This window comes from Antechinus flavipes, chromosome 1 (genome assembly GCF_016432865.1).
Source record: "Antechinus flavipes isolate AdamAnt ecotype Samford, QLD, Australia chromosome 1, AdamAnt_v2, whole genome shotgun sequence".
NCBI classification, from domain to species: domain Eukaryota; kingdom Metazoa; phylum Chordata; class Mammalia; order Dasyuromorphia; family Dasyuridae; genus Antechinus; species Antechinus flavipes.
Window position 1 is genome coordinate 514,204,264 of NC_067398.1, and position 9,164 is coordinate 514,213,427.

Below are 9,164 nucleotides of genomic sequence, written 5' to 3' on the forward strand. Positions count from 1 at the left end.
TATTCACATTTGCAATATTTTACAGAGCAGAATTTTATTATTTTCATTTCTAATTTCTTATGAAAGCAATAGTTGCTTATGCAACAATATCTCACATATAACAAATCAGGTATAGTCACTGAGAAATGAGAATAATTATACTATTTTAAATGATGGGCAAAGAAAGAGTTGATTATTCTTCAGCTGTATGATATTTCCAATTGCAATAAAGGCCCAATTCAGCAAAAACAATTCTTAACTGTTTCAGAACTCCTTTCCAATGGCTAAGGAATGCTTCTACCCAGCCTGATTGACATACATGGAAATAAAGAATTTAGTAATAATATAGCTCATTTGGGGTCCTACTTAGGAAAGGGCACATTAATGCTTCAGAATTTATAGATGTAAAGATGGCAAATTATCACTATTGCAAGATATCAAATGCCAGAAATTATGTCCTCCCCTCCACCCCCCAAAATTAGAGTAAATGTGTCACCATTATTCTATTTTAATATTCTCAAATGCTGATCCATTCATTCATGTAGTCATCAAGTCAATAACAGTCTACAGAAAAATGAAAACTAATAAAATACTTTAAATATGCTGTTCATGGTAGATTTTCTTAACACTACTTCATTTCTATCAAAAAATATTCTACACATTTCCTGTTATGGGAAACTATAGAAACTCTGGTAGTGTTTTCAAAGGTGGATAAGAATGACTTAAGATGTATTTATGTAGTTAAACTTATGAAAATATCTCATGAAGACAACATACTAATAATAATACATATTATTAATAACCAATATTAATATATATTAATGATATATACAGATCACCCTTAGAACATATAGGGCCATTTTTTGACCAAAGTTAAAAAAATAGAATACTCCAGGAAGAGCTATATAATATGAATGAGTTAAGTCCTTTGAATATTTAAATTTTGTACATCTGATTTTCCTAATTCACAAACCTAAAATGTGATTTGTGTTCCTTCTCTTCACTTAATCTTAGTCCAATTAATCTGAGAAATAATATACCCAGCTTTCTTAAAACCCTATCAAAAATCTAGCAAAATTAAGGAAAATGCATAGTCAAAGATTTTTACCCATTCAACTTTAATGATTTTATTTTAACTTGTTACTATATTTCCATGAAGTTTAGTGTTATTTATATAGGAAGATATAGTTTTGATTTCTGTGTGACTCTTATAAATACACTAAAATTAACTTTTGGATATTTTAAAGATACAACAAATGTTTCAATCACACTGTTTTATATCTTTCTAAACTATATATTCTAGGTCAGCTTTGTGTAAACAATTATAAAAGGAAGATACTAAGAAGAGTGCCACAGAGCTTTTATGGGATTACTAAAATAGCTTAATTATTTTTAAATTCTAAAATATATACTGCAAACTTAGTTGTTTCAGTTTTTGAATGTAAAAGGTCACACTTGCAGAAAAGAAGTTCAAAATCATCTGTTCAGAATCTTGTTAGTGTGTTAAACTTTTAAAAAATTGTGATTTGTAATGTTTACATATTAAAAATACTAATTCTAAATGTCTATTCAACATAAATATTAACAGTAGAAGTTAGGAAATAACTATCCTCTCCAGCTTCAAAAGTTTCAAACATTAAGGCAAATTATTTCTTCCAATTAAATTGTATTTATTTCATAAAAAGTCATATCCAAATATTCTATACATAGTTGCAGAATATTTTGTTAGACATCTTTTTATGCATTAACAAAGTGTCATATATTACACAGAGATGATAGTAGATGTGATTTTTTTTTTTTTTTGCACTGAGTTCCTGTATTACACACATATATGGTAATGGAATAACTTCTTCCCTTTTCTCTACAATGTTATAATTACATTTCTCTAAGTGGTCAGACACATATTTACCCTCATTCACAGAACAAAATGTAGTCCTGAACTGCCATATTTTTCCCCCTATCTGTCATGATGAATGTCCATTAGGGTGTTTCCTTTATTCCCACACAAATATGATCATTCTATGGCCCTGAAGCAGACTGCTACCCACATACCTCATTAGCCAGGATATATTTGAAAATTGACATAACTAAAACCATCTAAAAATCCAGTAATATGTTGTAGGACCTTAAAAGGAAAACTACTTAGATGGTCATTATGTAAGGCAAAGCAAGTCATTTTTAGCAGACTCTACTGATACTGTAGATATATATGAGCGAATCCCAAATCATATCTGATGGTCATTATGCACAATCTTTGCCCCTGGAGTCAAAGAACAAAATCTATACCTCTAATACTTATACCAATAATAAGCTAAAGGACACCTCTGTTCCATCTAGCCTTTGAATTCAGCATAAATGTTACCATGAACAGTCTTAGAATGAGAAGAAAATTATTTTCTTCTAAATAATTGTCCACAGACAAATGTAAACCTTGAATATTGCTTGATTTGGTATCTTGTCACACATTGTAATAATGAATCCAGTCCAAGTGTCTGAAAAGGCTGTGGATTTGAAAAGTGTGGGATTACAACCTGAAGCAGAAGCTTTTTTTTTTTTTTTTTTTTTTTTTTTTTTTTTTTTTTTTACCATTTTATTTGAGGATAAAATTGCAGAAGGAAGTGAAAAAGTTTGAATCCCAAAGTCATCATGACACACATCAACAAAAACAATTATTGAATACATTTCTTCTACTAGGAGAATCTCTTAGACAAAAATGCAAAGCAGCTGTGTTTAGATTTAATTCCTCAAGATCCATGGAGTCCTCAGTAACTTCCAAGTTTGTATTCTCTTCTGATTTATATTTCTTTGCTTTGAACCAATAGGAACTAGTCAATTTAAATGACTGGGGTAGAATTAAAGAAAGGACATCCATATTTCTCAATCCTTCTTGTTGTGATTTTCTCCAGTCTAATATTTCCCCTTCATTGCACTCATCTGGTAAGAGCATATGTTGAAATGTTCTATTTGGCAAAGTACTAGATTATTTTCCTTCTCCAAGTTATGCTGCTACTGAAAATGAATCAGTAGGCAAAGCTCTGTCATAGGATACACATTCACTATTTATTAAATTATATAGATTTGATTCACTACTAAAATCCCCATTATAGTTCTTTACCATTGTATGTATATCATCCAAATAAAAATCATTACAGAATGTAGAAGTGCTATCAAAACTTTCCTTCAAGTCACAGCAAAAATCATTTGAGTCATTTTGTTTAGACCAAAGATTCTGACCAGAGATATTATGGTCAAATACAACAGCTGCTCTCATCTCATATTTATTCGGATGTTCACAGTCTTTTGAGTTCGTAATCTTCAATCTACAGAATTTTGTTCTTCCATTTCACTTGGAGAAGCACTTGTTTTGTATTTAACATACTGATAACTCATGTAGCAATGTTCAGGATATCAAATACAGTAGCCAAGACTCTAGTGATTTCTACAGTAGCTTGATAAAGAGCACCATAAGACAGACTCTCCATCAACAGACACTAAACCATTAGAGTATGGTACATCAGAGACACTTGATTTAACTGGAATTTGTTCTCTGGTGTCTGATATTTTATCAGTTGCTTTTGACATCCTAGTGTCAAGTTTGAGAGATTTCAAGAGCATTCTTTTGTCCAGAAGGGCCAGTGTCCTGCCTACTTGTCCCATTTCATTAAGATCTCTACTTAGATTTTTATAAGATTTTCAGTCTGCATGCCATCTATTCCACTTTGTAGTACAGCTCACCACACTTGCAGGACATGTTTCTAGATATTCAGCAATTTGACTTCACCTGAGTGTAAAAGGACACCCTAAGCCCCTAATAAAACAGAGCACACATCCAAGTGGATATAATATGTGATGTTCATCAGCTTTGCACAAGTTGAAAACTGTTCCACAAACTAATAGATTGTAAATCAAATCTCAGGAAATCCTAGTTTCTGGTTTAGCCATGCATCAGCTGCTGAAACAATTCACAGTTTGAATATTGCTTTTGCAATTATCTTTCCTCAAAGTAAGGGCTTGGGCTCATTGGGCATGGCCAGGAAGGACCCCTCTGCCTTAACTTCTTGTCCCTTGATTGCCAACCAAGGTGCCCAACCTCCAGTGACACCCGCCCATTACCCTTCTTCTCTTCTTTCTCTTGCTCAGTCCCTCAGAAACCATAATCCAAAAGTTTCTGAGCAATAGCTCTACTGGGAAATACTGATTCTAGCAAAATCAATAGCAAACTGGGAAATTATGGTCAGCCTGATTCCTTATGTACCAATTAGAATTCCTGTGCTGAGACGGGAGGAGAAATAGCCAATGAGGATTTATACTCCGCCCTTTCCACTGTCATTGAAACTGCATTATAGCCCTTGGTGACCAGTTGAAAAAGGAAAGACAATTCATGCACTTTTGCATCTCAAGAAATGCTTTGGGGCCAAAATGAATGCAAATTTATCATTGAAAGATCACTCCTGGGTCCAGAGGGGGTATTCATTTTCAACTAAGTTCAAACCTGGAATAATCTGCCTCAAATTGGAAGATTAGGCTTCCGTTTTTCAAAATCTTTTGTTCTATAAGCATCCATTCATGATATTCTGGTGAAAAAAAAAATGTGATTAAGTATACAGCTGGTGTCTAGGTCTCCCCAAAAGGGAAATAAAACTAAAAGAGATTCTTAATTTACATTATGAAACAGGTAAGGGATGGTAAAGGCATATTGTGCATTGACAGATTTCAGATACTGTAATGTAAAACTACCATTATGATATGCCAAAGATTAATATTTATAACTCAGCAATATATCACAGTTTTGCAAGGTGGCTAATTAGGCATTTTATATTTTGAATCAATTTAGCACTGTACTGATAACTTTGCTGTTGATATAGCTGATCTTTCTAAAGCAGAAGAATCCTTTTCTGCCAGCCAGATTCAAACTTCCTCTTTTTCTTTTTTTCTTATATAATTTTTTTTTTTTGAATAAGGTCTGGCTGTCTTGGAGCAAGATGGTGAATAAGGAAAGGAATGGGGCAGGAAAGCTAGATGATAAAAGAACAAAAGATATCAATAAAATCTATTAATTTTTTAAAAGATTGTCAAGAATAGATAGTAAATTTTTTTATTAAATAGAGCAGCAAAAAAGAAGTTTGAGAAGCTATATGGATTAGATCATACACAAGAAATACACAAGAGTAAATGAACTCTTCAACTTGGAGTCAGATAAGCATCCAGCTCAAAACAAAAGAATGATCTCACCAAAGAGAGAGTTCAATCTCAGTAATTCCTAGTCCTGAAGGCACTAAAAGTCAAGGAACATGATGAAATCTGACTTCTGTGCCTCAGTCCACTATTCAGAGTTTTAACTTTGCCTCTCTCTTGACACGTCTCTTCAAGACTCTCTTTTAGAATGTTCAGAAAATTAATGTAGGTTTCTTTATAACTCATAGCATTACTGTACACCAGTCTTTTAGCTAATCAGAATTATATTCCCTTGTAGTACTTTTTCAGAACTACTAGGTGGCAGCAGTTGATAGAGTGTGGCTCCTCAAATAAGGAAAACATCTTGGTTCAAATTTGGCTTCAGATGTGTGCTACCTGTGTGACTGGGCAAGTCACTTGAACCTATTTGCCTCTGTTCCTAATTTGTAAATTGAACTGGAGAGAGAAAGTGTAAACTTCTCTATTATCTTTGCCAAGAAAATCCCAAATGGGGTCACAAAGAATGGAACGTGACTGAAACAAAATGAGTTCGACACACTCATTGCCAAAACTAGCTCAGTGTGTTTTGAAGACTGAAAAAGAAAGTGTGAGCTTGAAGAGGTATTGGGCTGACTACCAAACTAGAGTGCCAATTTGTTAACCTCATTGTTGTATGCTTGTGAACAGTATTCCAACACCATGCCAGAAAACCGAGTCATTTCCATTTGAATTGTCTTAGGAAAATTTTGAAGGTCATTTGGCAGGATAAGATACAGGACACTGAGGTCCTTTCTTGAGCATTCAATCTCTACTGCAGAGAAAGAAACTCCAATGCCAAAAATACACTTGCCCCAAATATGATTCAATGCAGATCTCATGCAAAGAAGGCACTCACATGGTAGTCAGAAGAAACGATACAAGAACCCTCCCAAGTTCTCTCTGAACAGCTTCAGAAAATTGATTGGGTGATATGGGAGATGCTGGCAAAGGACTGCTCCCTCCCGTGGGGTGCCCACATCAAAGAAAGTTCTGTGCTCTATGAGCAAAACAGAATTGCAGTAGCTCAAAAGTGAGATGTGCAATTTAGAGACATCTTACCTACCTGTAAAAATGGAGCATTTTGAAATTGAATTGTTCTGATTAGCCAGAGTTGGACACATTATAACTTGACTGTAACATATTGATGTGATTTTGGTCCTCTTCAAGGACCACAACCAACCAATCCTTAGGAAAGCTTTCCTAAGCTGGACAAAAGCAGATTTCACTAGTTGGATATTTGCTCACAGGCATCTCTTCCCCTACTTCTGTTTCAGGAAATAGATTGAAATAGTCCTAACATGTTTTGTAAATGTAAAATAAAGGAGTAGAGGGGGACTGGTTGAATCCTTTTGTACATGCCCTGAATTATAAGTTCTTCTAACACAACAGACAATAAGGGGACTTTTTCATCTCAAGGGCAAGTTACTCCTAGTGAGTCCCTATATAGCTGCAGCAGACCCTAAAGCTATCTCAGGTAGAACAAAGAGGTGTAGCTCTATTTCTTCCTTATAAAAGGAAAAAAAAATGTTACTGCATTGCAAATTTTGAGATTTGGAAGTGATTCTAATGGCCATTTAGTCCAGTGTATATCCAAAAGAAAACCTCACTACAAGATACCAGGCAAGTGATAATTTAACTTCTGCTTAGAGCCCTTCAAGAAGGGGAAAACCCTTTTCCTCTTAGGTTAATCCATTGTACTTTTTTTTTTTTTTTTTACAATTCTAATTATTAGGATATTTTTCACTATATCAAGCTTTTTTTTTTTTTTTTTTTTACAACTTCAACTCAATGCTCCTGCTTTTATCCTTTGGGGATAAGCAGAATAAATATGTCCTGCTGGACATAACAGACTTAAATACTAAAATATAGTTATCATTCCTACTTAGTAATCTTTTCTTCAGGCTAAACTTCTGAAGTTTCCTTCAAAACAATTTCCTATGGAATGTACTAAAGACTTTTCACTGTCCTATAATATGTCCTTGTTGGTATTCTTTCCAGAACATCCTTGCCCTAAATCCACATTGACTCATTCTTGGCTTTAAAATTCCTGATACTATGTTTTTCCCTTTAGAATCCCTTCCTAATTCTGATTTAATGGAAAAAAAGAGTAATTAATGAAAGAGTACAACAAAAGGACAAAGCAAACATAGTAAATGCTGTGCATGTATGAATATAAAACAAACAGATCTATTTAGGTACAGATGCTTGAATTATCTGCTGTCTGATAAAATTCTATTGCATATTAGGGAAATGATATTTGCTAACATTTACCTCTCAAGACACAATAACTATTTTAATAATGTGATGAATAGAAATATTTCTTTAAGACAAATTGGCATGTTATTCTATACATTTGCTTAACCACAATCCTTGAATATTAGAAACTCAGAATTAGAAGGAATGAACATAAATACCCAGAAAAGACAAGTCAGGAAAGAGTTTAGATACAGTAGAAATATTTGCAATGACAGATCATTAATCATGGTGATTCCATGATCTTCTTTCTTATCAAAAGATAAAATAAGAAAAAATCAAGTAATTTGATTTAACAAACCTTTAGTAAGTTCCTTTTGTCTAAAAAATCCACTGAGGATATTAAAGACAAAAATAACACAGTCCCTGGTCATCATGAATTTAGATTCTACTAACCGGGCACACCATTTATCCACATAAAGATAGAGTGAGGGAAACCAACAAGTGAATTCCATGTTATTAGTTGTTGTTCATCTTTCCTTTTGAAGAGAATCAATGAGATTATGGGGTGGTATCTTGACTTGTAGAAATTGAATTTAAATGAAGCAGCATTGCACAAAGTCATCAACCTCACTTCAAAAATCATCAAAGTTGAGTAGCAATAAAAAAGCAAAGATGACTGGCAATGGCATAGGATGCAATGGATGATCTTAGCATTTTTAATGTCTGACCAAATCCTAAGTACTCCACAGCCACTTCCTACTGGAACAAATTGCTCTCCTTTAGTTGATTTGCTAGGGGAAATTTTCACATGCTTGGGGTATCCCTCTAGCTCCCTGACAGGCTTGAAGCTTTTCATTTACCCTGAACTTGTTTTAAAGCCCATCTACTTAGACAGTTTTGGCAGTGTGTAGTTATTGTAATGATCCTAAAGTTTGAGACTCTTTGGTTACCCTCAGCCTGATTTAGCTTATCTGCTGAAATGGTTTACCAAAGTGTGGCCACTGAGAATGTTACTGCTTCTTGGAGCCACAGGTGAGAGTTAGATGGGATCAGGTGGAAAGGTGGAAAGTAGTCTTGTAAAGGGCTTGGCAGCCTTCACACCAGAGCTACTAGTCTTCTCTGAACACATCCTACACTCAAACCTTATGGTGAATTGCGGGGAGACGTCTACTCCAAGCATGTAAAGAGTTCCCCGGTGGAATCTGGTGGGAAGATGAGAACAATTTGCTCCAATGATCAGGAAGGCAAGTAAAGCAAATGTTGTAGAGCGCTCAGAGCTTGGTTAAACACCAAGGTCATTCACTGCATCTTGAGTCATAAGTGATCTTGATTTTGTCCTGCCACTGGACAATGATGGCTTTAGAAGAAAAAGTGAGTCTGATGATTTCATGCAACTCTATCTCACTTAAATCCAATTTACATATGAATAATAAAAAAAAGCTACCATACATGAAGAAATACTTGAACTTATGTTTTTCTGTTCAAAAGATACTTTATATGTAGTTATCTACACCATAATTACCTATATCCTGTCTGTGCAGATGTATCTGTTAGTTGCATGTAATAGTCTATAACATATATATCATTGCTATCTTTTTAAAACTGGTGTTTGGGGGATTTTTTTAAACTCAGAATTTATTTTTCTATATTCTCTTTATGTAACCAATAAGAACTGAATAAGTATTTGATTTTTTTTTTTTTTTTTTTGCTGAGGAAGGGGCTTGAATAAAATGGGGTTTTGAATAAATATATTTTATAAAATTATTTTACAAATA

The 9,164-nt window shown here is 33.9% G+C and overlaps 1 pseudogene; it reads right to left on the minus strand.

The window, feature by feature from the left end:
- Nucleotides 1–1,679: 1,679 nt before the first annotated feature.
- LOC127546984 (F-box only protein 30-like) lies at nt 1,680–7,901 on the minus strand (annotated as a pseudogene).
- Between the last annotated feature and the right edge of the window lie 1,263 nt (nt 7,902–9,164).